Source organism: Octopus sinensis, linkage group LG11 (assembly GCF_006345805.1).
Source record: "Octopus sinensis linkage group LG11, ASM634580v1, whole genome shotgun sequence".
In the NCBI taxonomy this organism is placed as follows: Eukaryota; Metazoa; Mollusca; class Cephalopoda; order Octopoda; family Octopodidae; genus Octopus; species Octopus sinensis.
In genome coordinates, this window is record NC_043007.1 from 75,849,845 (window position 1) to 75,862,248 (window position 12,404).

General features: G+C 38.7%; 1 protein-coding gene across 2 annotated transcripts in view; it reads right to left on the reverse strand.

Moving 5' to 3' along the window:
* The window catches only part of LOC115217098, a 29,448-nt gene extending 25,504 nt beyond the window's left edge, over positions 1 to 3,944 (reverse strand). The window contains exon 1 of one of the 2 annotated variants that reach the window (XM_029786695.2): positions 3,654 to 3,944. The gene's annotated coding sequence lies outside the window, so the exon portion shown is untranslated. The remainder of the gene's footprint in view (positions 1 to 3,653) is intronic. The other variant, XM_036507729.1, reaches the window with a different exon arrangement.
* Between the last annotated feature and the right edge of the window lie 8,460 nt (positions 3,945 to 12,404).

Consider the following 12,404-nt stretch of genomic DNA (forward strand, 5'->3'; position numbering starts at 1 on the left):
ATTAATCACAGAACTTGAGGCGATCCAACGAAATTACACGAAGAAGATAGCCTCTGTGCAGCATATAAGCTATTGGGAAAGACTCAAGAGATTAAGACTCTTTTCCTTAGAGCGTAGGCGAGAAGATATGCCATAATATACATCTGGAAGATCCTGGAAGGACTTGTCCCAAACTTTGGCATCGAGAGTTACACAAATACTAGAACTGGGCGCCACTGCATAGTGCCAAGGACTCCAAATTTGCCATGAAGATGTAGGACAAGATACTGCGATAGCCTGGGCTTCAGAGGTCCACAGCTCTTCAATATCCTCCTGAAGGACCTGAGGGACCTGCATGAGGTGGATGCATATGTCTTCAAAATAAAGCTGGACCTCTTCCTGTCAAGTGTCCCAGATGAACCAACTTCACATCAGGAGGTGCAGATGAGGGCAGCTGCATCAAACTCTCTCATGCACCAAATGTCAATTGCTAAAAAGCATTCGTGAGGTAAAATCATGTAGCAACACCGAATGGCGGTGCCCCAGCATGGCCACAGCTAGTGAGCTGAAACTAGATAAAATAAAATAAACAATAAATAAAATAAAATATATATATACATATATATATATATATATATATATATATATATATATATATATATATATATATATATACACATATATATATATATACATATATACACATATATATATACATATGTATATATATATGTATATACACACACACACACACATATATATATATATATACATATATACACATATATATATACATATATACACATATATATATGTATATATACACACACACACACACACATATATATATATATATATATATATATACACTAGCTTAAGGTGACCCGCTCTACGCGCGGGTAAGAGTGTGGTTGTTATTTTCTGTTGCATCCTTTTGGCACGTAAAAAGCACCATCCGAACGTGGCCGATGGCAGCGCCGCCTCGACTGGCTTCTGTGCCGGTGGCACGTAAAAAGCACCAACCGATTGTGGCCGCTGCCAGCGCCCCTTCCCCGTGGCACCTGTGCCGGTGGCACGAAAAAAGCATCCACTACAATCACGGAGTGGTTGGCGTTAGGAAGGGCATCCAGCTGTAGAAACACTGCCAGATCATACTGGAGCCTGGTGCAGCCTCCTGGCTTCCCAGACCCCGGTTAAACCGTCCAACCCGTGCTAGCACGGAAAACGGACGTTAAACGATGATGATGATGATGATGATTCCCCCTCTTTGTTTCTCTCTCCCTTTCCCACTCTCTTACTCTTCCTTTCTCTCGGACTCTCCCTCGCTTTCTCTTACTCTCTATCTTTCTTTATCTTTCTCCCATTTACAAACAACAAAAGATCTTGAATAAGTTGAGAAAGAAAGTAGTTTGAAAGGTCAATCATAAATATCAGGCAGTGACAACGGAAAGGTCTGCTTCAAGGCAGAAAGCAAAACATTAACATTTAAAAGGGACAGACGAACTTGCGAGCTGAATAAAAAAAAAAAAAATTGGAAACCAAAGTTTGAAAGGATAGAATCTGAGGATAGTAGAGTGAAGGGGAGTTAGACGCTATTAGACGACGTTATATATAGAAAGTGATGGGAAGGGAGGAAAGATGGTGAGTGACGGAGGAAGACAGATACATAAAATAATGAGAGTAGACTTGTCAAAGTGCGTTTTTGGTCCAAGCAACGACACCTTTTAAGATGGGGACTTCTAACCTAGCCCACTGGCATCGTCACCTCATTTTACATGTCCCTGTAAATTTTGGAGTCAATCCGACGGGGTCTAGTGGCCTTTAACCCGTTCTCAATGCCAAAACCAGGCAAACAAACAAACAAACAAACTTTCCGCATTTCAGTTTTATAAATAGATATATATATATCCATATGTATATATACATATATATATACATATGTATACAAACATGTATATTATATATACATATATATATACATACGAGGGGCGTCCAATAAGTAATGCCTCTGACCCACTTGCAGTTGTTTGATCTAGCTGAAATTGTGCATGTGCAATTATTTATATCTCTATAGATTAAGTGGCAAATTACAGCTCTGAACTAATTGTGGTTTCCGATTTACAGGTGTTTGAACTGAGTCAAGTGTGAAATAGAGCATGTTGAGTGTCGAGCAGTGATCCGGTTTTTGTATTTGAAAGGACGCACACCACGGGAGACTTTTGATGAAATGAAAGTAACTTATGGTGATGATGCCCCATCATATGACCTTGTAAAAGGCTGGCATCATGAATTCAAACATGGTCGGAACTCTGTGGAAACAGCTCCCAGAACTGGTCGCCCCCTTCTGCCATTGATGAGGCATCTGTCTGTCAAGTTGAGGCTGCCATTTTGGAAGATCGACGCATAACTATTCGCCAAATATCCCATGAGGTCAAGATTAGTACCGGGTCTGTGGAAACGATCATTCATGACCATTTGCATATGCAAAAGGTGTCTGCCAGATGGATTCCCAGGTTGCTCACACCTTTCCAGAAGCAAGAACGCGTCGATTGCTCGAGGATGAATTTGGAGATGTGCCAAGAAGATGAGTCAAAATTTTTCAAAAGACTGATTGCATAGGATAAAACCTGGGTCCATCACTATGATCCATAGACCAAAGCCCAGTCAATGCAGTGGAAGCACCGTGACTCACCTCCTCCAAAGAAAGCAAGGGTGCAGCCCTCCGCTGGCAAGATCATGCTTACAGTCTTCTGGGACCAGGACGGAGTAGTGAAGACAGATTTCCTGGCAAAGGGTGCCACAATTACAGGAGTCTATTATGCTTCACTTTTGAGGAAATTAAGAGAAGCTATCAAAATCAAGAGGCGGGGCAAGATCAGCAAAGGCATCCTCCTCCTGCAGGACAACGCTCCGATCCACAACTCGCGTGTTGCCAGATCAGAAGCACAGGCGTGCGGCTATGAACTCATCCCCCATCCCCCCTACTCTCCTGACCTTGCACCCTCTGATTTTCATCTCTTCCCAGCCATGAAGTTGTTTTTGAAAGGAAAGCGTTTCCCAGATGATGCAGCCTTGATTTCTGAAGTCACGTCGTGGTTGGAGGACCAAGCTGGGGTCTTCTACAAAAACGGTCTTCAGAGCTGCATCAAACGATGGGAGAAATGCGTAACTCTGGGTGGTTCCTATGTAGAAAAAGACTAATAACTGTTCCAAGTTTCGTTGCTCTACTGCTATGGGAAGTGGGTCAGGGGCATTACTTATTGAACGCCCCTCGTATATATATATATATATATATATATATATATATATATATATATATATATATATATATATATATATATATATTAGAAATGTTCAATGTATTACCAAAATCATATCAGCTACGCAAATGGTCATCCCTAAACGCCATTAAAAACATTTTATGATAATCTGATTACTCTCTCAGGAAATTCACGTCGTTCTCTTTGAGTATATAAAATCAAGACCTGCTATACACATAAAATTCGTTAATTTTTTTTAAACACCTAAACTACATGTTATACACATAAATGAATACATTTTGATCAAAGTGGTAAAAGAGGCATGTGTCTTGCTATCTCTTCGTATATCTTTGGTTGCTCTAGATACAAAGTTTGACATATATGTGAAGAAGTCGATAAAATTAAAATAATTACCTGTTGAAGTTTGTATTACCGTTCTATTGCCACACAGGAAAATATGGTTGGTAAAAATTTTCTTTTAAAAATGCAGATACCAGTCACAATTATAACTGATAGAATAATGTGACAGTAAAGAAATTTATGAATCGCAGTATTAAAGCAGGAAAAAAGTGTATACTATTATGTTGTTTGTATCTGTCTACATATATTACGTATACTTTTCAATTGAAAAGAAAAATACAATACACAACATGCGCACGCATGTCACCTTTACATACATTATATTCTCCTTCACACAAATGTATGTATCTATGTACATACGTATATATTCATGTGTGTATGTGTGTGTGTGTGGGGGGTTGTCTCAAATGCAAAGTTGTTTTGACAATCGCTACCGTTTCATTTCTTTTTAACTATAAAAGGCTGACTTCCATTACATCATCGGAATGTAAAACGTTAAGGTTATTTATTTATTCACCTGTTCATATCCGGTTAGAGCAATCTTTACCTTTCATACTAGCGTTGCCAATTGTCGGTTTAAAATTACTATAAGGTATCCTACGATGTTGAAATAAAAAGCTGATCAAGTAATTAAAGAGAACTAGCTAATTTGGTACTGGCGTAACCACATCGAAACGATTGTACAAATTGATTTCCGTAAAATATGTAAACACTGAATCGGCCATACATACATACATACATACATACACATACATACACACACACACACACACACACACACACACATGCATACATACACATACACCGAGTAACAATTTTCAGTTATCTCTCTCTTTCACACATTACTCTCTCTGTCTCTTCGCACACACTAACAGAAGCACTTCACTTACACATCATACTGTCTGTCTCGCACACCCCATCAAACACACACACGGGGACTTCAAAGAGAAACTTCCACGTCATAAAATCGCTTCCTCTTAGTCTCTTTCGCTCTCATTACTTATGTAAAAAAATAGAATTTTTTTACGGAAATCGACGGAAGCGTGTGCTACGACAACCGAAACATCGCCCTGAAGCGATTCAACTGGAGTCATTATGTATTAAAATGGCTATGTGTCTTCCGTGAAGGCGCGGGTTTAGTCGTTAGAGTATTCGGCTGACGATGATATGGTCTCGAGTTCAATTCTCGGTGACGTGTTGTGTCCTTGAGCAAGTTATTTTACTTCACGTTGCTACAGTCCATTCAACTGGCAAAAAAAAAAGAGTAATACCTGTACTTTAAAGGGCCAGCCTTGTCACACGCTGTGTCATGCAGAATCTCCCCGAGAACTACACGTGTGTGTGTGGAGTGCTTAACCATTTACACGTTGATTTCACGAGCAGGCTCTTCCGTTGATCTGATCAACTGGAACCCTCGTTGTCTTAACCGAAAGAGTACTAGTTATGTGTCTTCCACGCTGCAGTCGCTGTAGTTTCAATACACACTCTTTAACCAACTCACCTTCCTGGCAAATACAGCACAGAAATTCCCTGAATCAAAAAGTTTTAATAGACTAAAGATACCTCTTATTGAGAGGTGTGTAGCGAACTCTAGTGAACTTCCTCTCTCTCTATTACATATACATACATACGAACGTAGCAGGTAACAGCTAACCTTTGGACGCTGTTTTGGACCCTGTTGTGTCTACCACTCAGATTGCTTTATATTGGTGCAATTTGTCTCTTACTCCATCGCATGCCAACCGATCGCAGCCTCCAAATAAATCACGTGAGATAGTCTGTTCTAAATTGCATTTGAGCCTACCGTTAGCTATATAAACTCACCTCCTCCTAGCCTCGAAGTCTGTTGGTTCCAGACCTTCTAAGGTCTAACCGCTGACCACATACAGCGACCTCCATCTTCGTCACCACCATCATGTCTCTCACCAGAGCCGTCACAGCACCAACACACTGCACTGGTTCTAACATATCACTATTTGTGAACTTTTCTCACCAGGGTTAACAGCTAACATACAACCCACGCAGATGCATGTAGATATGAATAAATGTACATCAACCACTTCCATTTATCATTCAGTTTGTGTATATGTATATGTGGCCGGCATTAAAGACATTTAAAGTTACCACCTTGTTCCATATATTTCTTTATACCGGGTTTCTTGTCAAATGATACTACAGCTTTCTGAGTAGAGTCACATTAGATGGCTCCACAACCATATCCATCTAAAAGTGAAAAATGCTTTAGGTTGATGCTTAATTTTGATGGGGAAATATTTTATTGGTTACACTCAACGCGTTAAAAACAACTTAACCATTGATTTTAACAAAAAGATATTTATAAATATCATCATCATCATCATCATTTAATACCCGTTTTCCATACTGGCATGGGTTGGACGAACTGACAGGCACACCATGTCTGTTTGATATGGTTTATACAGCCGGATGCTACTCCTAACGTCAACCACCTTACAGAATATACTTTATAAGTGGCACTAACACCAGTACTTTTTACATCGCTCCAGCACCGGTGCTTTTTATGTGGCCCTATAATCGACAAGGTCACCAAGTATCTTGCAAAACAAGAACCCCCACTGGGATGTGGGATGTGGGGGTGGATTTGTGCCACCCCCACATTAAAGGTAAAAAGGGACAGAGATAGGTGTCTTACTGTAGAGTGAATACATAGATATCCCAGTTGGAAAAGAAAAGAGAGCGATAGTGAGAGGGATTGTGGTGAAACTATGTCAGGAAATGCCCTCGAGGGACATTGGAGATCGTGAGAATAAGTGAAGTAATAAAGAAGTTTGAATTGGGTGGATGGATAGGATAGGAGTGATTCTAGCAAATGATGGCGAGAAATAACGTGGATGCTCAGGGGTGCGGGTTTCTAGTTCTGTTACAGAATCTGGTTATCAGGTCCATACATACATACATACATACATACATACATACATACATACATACATACATACATACATACATACATACATACATACATATAGACAAGGGTAGTAGGCAGCATCAGCGTTGTTAGAAATTATTAGCCACAATAGCACTAAAACTTAACAAGCTGACGAAGTCAGGGAAGCGAGAAAAACAACCAGCATACCAAAGCGAGCGACAATCGCAAATGAAATTGCAGATATACCCATATCACATGATTTCGAACTCGTTTTGATATGTTGGCTATTTTTCTCGCTCCCCCGATTTCGTCTGCTTGTTAACTTCTATTGTGGTTAATTGAGTCTCTTTTGACTCTGGTGCTATCTAGTACCCTTGTTTATAAATTTGCCTTCTGTTTTTTTTTGGGTTTTTTTTTGCTAACTGGCCACCTATATTATTATTTATTATTAATAATAAAATCTTTATTCATGTGTGTGTGTATTGAAAAATGTGTGACATCCTTGGTACAGTTAGGTATACTCTTTACTCTTTTACTCTTTTACTTGTTTCAGTCATTTTGACTGCGGCCATGCTGGAGAACCGCCTTTTAGTCGAGCAAATCGACCCCGGGGCTTATTCTTTGTAAGCCCAGTACTTATTCTATCGGGTCTTTTGCCGAACCGCTAAGTGACGGGGACGTAAACACACCAGCATCGGTTGTCAAGCAATGCTAGGGGGACAAACACAGACACATAAACACACACACATATAAACATATATACGACAGGCTTCTTTCAGTTTCCGTCTACCAAATCCACTCACAAGGCATTGGTCGGCCCGGGGCTATAGCAGAAGACACTTGCCCAAGATGCCACGCAGTGGGACTGAACCCGGAACCATGTGGCTGGTTAGCAAGCTACTTACCACACAGCCACTCCTGCGCCTGTATATTTGAAGATGGAAAAGAATGACTGCATTAGTAGTTCAAATCAATTTAATTTTTTAATAATATAACTTTACAGCTTGGTTTGTAGATCTAGTAAGTTCTTTGTTAACTTCGATGGGGAGATTTTTTAAAGATTTCTTGTTAACTTTGCTGGAGAACTTTCCCCCTCCCAACTCCACTCTCAATCAATTATGGTTGTTTTTACCACTCACTATTTTCTTTCAGCTCTTGTTCATCAACACTCCATCACTCCCACACATTTTAATAAATCCCAACCTCACCCCAGACACACCTAAATCTCTTATGTATAGAATCACACAGCACAACACAACCTGAAATCAGTTTGACAGTCGCTACCGATGAATGCGAGAAAGTTCTCTAGCAAAGTTAACAAGGAATCTTTAAAAGATCCCCCGAAATTAACAAAGAACTTACTAGATCTACAGACCCAAATTATATCATTAAAAAATTAAATTGATTAGAACTACCAGTGAAGTCATTCTTTTCATATATATATATATATATTATATTATATTATATATATAAAGGCATGGCTGCTCTCGATAATTGGGATCGCCTTAAAGCCTTGACACTTTACTCTCTCCAGCGTCGCCGTGAGCGGTACATCATTTGTACGATGTGGAGAATATACCGCCAACTTTGCCCAAACGACCTGAACATAAGCTTCAAGGTTCATCCAGGACTGGGACCACGGGCCATACGTCCCCTGCCCAATTCAAGATCACAGCATACATATACACTACAACATAATTTCTTTTCTTCAACAGGCCCTGCCTTATTTAAGATTGTCCCGAAAGAGATCAAAGAGGAACAGGATCCCATCAACTTTAAACGGAGTCTGGATAGATTCCTTCAAAGAATACCAGATAAGCCACCCATAATTGGATACAACTCACCCAACAAAAATTCACAACTTGAATGGACCATAAACAAAACTTGACTTAAACAGGATTCAAATAATCCTATCAGGTGGTGCTATTAAGTTAGACATGGCCTGGACCAATCATTGGTCGAAACACATCTAAGTTTATCTAAGTTTATATATATATAGCAAAAGAGGGAGTGGTGTTTACACGCAGAAAAAAAAATATATAGGAAAACGTGTTGCTGAAAATGCACTTAAATTTCAAAAACTCGTAAATGTTTAAACTACATTTATTTACATATATACCAAACTAGTTTCAACAATATTTTTTGTTTATCAATGGTAAAAGTGTAAAATTAGAAAAACATCGTTATAAGTTTCAATGTTGACAAATCAAAATGTTTCAATGTTGAAAAACTGAAATGTTTCAATGTTGTTAAATGAAACCCTAAATACCAAATCTTCCCTCTCTATCAATGCACTGGACCACTTCAACCCAATTCCGTTTAAATAAGGAAAACATACTGATTAAAAAATATAAACCACTGCTAAATATCCTTTAGAAAGAAGAAAAAGCAGTATAAAGAAGAGAAAAAACACCCAATTTCAACACAAAAAAACAATAAAATTTTAGTAACAATCTTCCACCCGGATTTCGAAACCGCAGCTCCAAATCACCATACAAACACAAGATGCTGACGTCACCCACCTCCAGTCCAATGAAATTCCACAAACACCAGTTAGGGTTAGTGTTAGGGGTGGGGGAAGGGTATCTTTTTTTCTTCGCAAATGTAAATAAACCCAATTTGTTTCTTAAACGAGGGACATATTCATACAGCACGGAATGTTTTTACCCCAAATGGAGGTCAGCGATTGGTTAAAATTGCCGAAATGCTCGAAATTTCAGACGAAATATCTTACAAACTATAGAATTTTCTCAATAAAGCCAAGAAAAAAAATGATGTTTTATAAACACATTCTACAAGTATACGAAGTTTAAAAGTGTTTAGTTAACTAGAAATTGTGTTGACATGTGCCGTTCAAAAGATAAGGTCCCGGAAGAAAAACGTCATCAATTTTTTAACGAATCATATTTCTTGCCTCTAGTATAGAATGTCATGAGGCTTATCATGCCCTTTAGACATTCTTCTACTGCATCCGCTGTAGCTATTTTGATCATTTTAGTTGCTGTGGACAGCGTTCTATAAATTACTGTCCTTTTAGTGGTATTTTCTGTCACTTCTTTCAGCGGGGTCAACTTCAAGCTGTTATCTTCTTAACCTTTTTCAATTTCTTCTCGTCTAGTTTTACTTCTCTCACTTGTAATATATCAGCAGTCAAATATTTTCCAGTTACTACAGCATAGCTACCGGCTGGACCTGGTCGACTTTCTAATTATTTCGTTTGTAACAACTTCACCCATAAATGGGGAAGAAAACAATTAGGCAAAATAACAATTAGGCAAAATAACAATTCGATAATTCAGCAATTCAACAATTAACATTAGTTACGGTGTTTCTTTATTACCCATAATGAGCCAACAAAGCGGTACAATACAACACATCTGGCGATATATAACAAATGAAAAAATAATAATAAAACGGTATGATATAATGAGAATGATATAATGATATAATGAAGGCGGCGAGCTGGCAGAAACGTTAGCACGCCGGGCGAAATGCTTAGCGGTATTTCGTCTGCGTTACGTTGTGAGTTCAAATTCCGCCGAGGTCGACTTTGCCTTTCATCCTTTCGGGGTCGATAAATTAAGTACCAGTTACGCACTGGGGTCGATGTAATCGACTTAATACCCATGTCTGTCCTTGTTTGTCCTCTCTGTGTTTAGCCCCTTGTGGGTAGTAAAGAAATAGGTATGATATAATGAGAAATGAAAATGGTGTTACTTGCCCCACCGAGTAACATCACGTCCCTTTCCTCTGTTCGCCATTATGTCAATCCCGTAACGTTTTTTCAGTTTCTTATATTCTATAGACTTTGGTGATTTTCCCATGCCGTAGTCTACTTTCCGCAGCTCACATTCTCCTTTGTATACCTTTATTTCATTCCTTTGTTGTTCTGTTATTAATAAACACGTATGCTCGCCAATACTCTCATCCTCTACACCAACATATACTGTGTTTTCCCATTCAGTCACCCTTTCAACCAGTTCGTCTTCCGCGTCCTCATACAGCACACACGCAAAACAACCAATGGGAGGGGAAGTTTGTGAATTATTGTAAGTGTTCTCTTTTGTTTTGTGTTGGAAGGCTTAGTGTCTGCAGGGAGAGGGTAGGACAAAGAGGGTATGGGTGGGCCTTGAGTAGTTGTAAGGGGGTGTTTGTATGCGTTGGACTTATCTTTTTCTTTGTTCTTTTTTCCTTTTCCCGTGGTTTCCCACTCTTCCTCTGCCTTTTCTTTTTCTGACTCCACTGGTACCATTCTTTTTTCTTCTTGTCCTTCCTGAGGCTTCTCCTGTCGAGAACTCCACATGCCTATTTCTTTATTACCCACAAGGGGCTAAACATAGAGGGGACAAACAAGGACAGACATAGGTATTAAGTCGATTACATAGACCCCAGTGTGTAACTGGTACTTAATTTATCGACCCCGAAAGGATGAAAGGCAAAGAGGACCTCGGCGGAATTTGAACTCACAACGTAACGGCAGACGAAATATTGCTAAGCATTTCGCCCGGCGGGCTAACGATTCTGCCAGCTCACTACCCTTGCCAGCTAGAATTCCACATACCGGAAGCCAGGAAGCGTATGGGGTCAACAGGAAAGAATGCTCGCCGTTTCTTATGTATATATATATAAAATAAAAATGACCAACAGGATATTCAGAGGTGATGCAGTACGACCGTTTCAAGTGGCTCCCAGACACGTTGTTATAATTTAACTTAAATCCTCTCATAGGATAAGAAGACAGACGAAGTCCATGCTGTTGTCACTTGAAACGGTCGAAATGCATCACCTCTGTTATGGACCTGTTGACCAGATTCTGTAACAGAACTAGAAACCCGCACCCCTGAGCATCTATATTATTTCTCGCCATCATTTACTAAAATCACTCCAATCACTCCTATCCTATCCACCCACCCAATTCAAACTTCTGTATTATCCCACTTATTCTCACGATATTTTGTTGTACGGATAATACTGCACTAATTTTTGGTGCTTCAACTTCAGTACCTAATTCATTTGAATTTCATGTATATATATATATATATATATATATATATATATATATATATATATATATATATATATATATATATATATATATATATATATATATATATATATATGTATGTATGTATGTATGTATGTATGTATGTATGTATGTATGTATGTATGTATATTTGTATGTATGCATGTATATCAGTAATGTGAGATAATAGGTTCACTTTTAATAGTCTCACTATTAATAGAGATGTTATTGGTTCACATTTGTACATGTAATACCGAAACAGTTTAAGAGATTGCTCTGGGCTCACATTAAGCAAGAAGCTGAACATTTTTTTAGGCCCATGATACTCCATAGACAGACAGACAGACACAAACACACACACACACACATACATTCTCAGTTTTATATATATAGATTACATTGCATTATATCATTTCGTGTGTGTATATTATGTGTATATTGTGTGTTGTGTGTGTGTGTGTGTGTGTGTGCTACTCAAATGATCTAAGGCGCCCAAAGAATGATTGCTATATGAAACATTATTAAATGTAAAAAAATATATTTCTAAATCTCTCAGAGAGTTTTATGCATTAGCAGCATGATAAAGTGATAGTATTGTTGTCAACTTAATGTTACAGTCCCATAAAAAGGAAGACTGCTACTGTTATTTAGCCCTAGGAAACACAGTTTCCTGTTGGACTTGACACATTTTCGGTAAAACATCATTAAAATCGGTTGCGTTTGTCTCGAGTCTTAGTGATTAGGGATGCGCATAGATAGACAGACAGACACACAAACACGCATCATCTTTTCCAGTTAGTGGTATTAAGTTAATCGTGGCCTGGGGAGATTTTTTAAAGATTTCTTGTTAACTTTGCTGGAGAAATTTCCCCCTCCC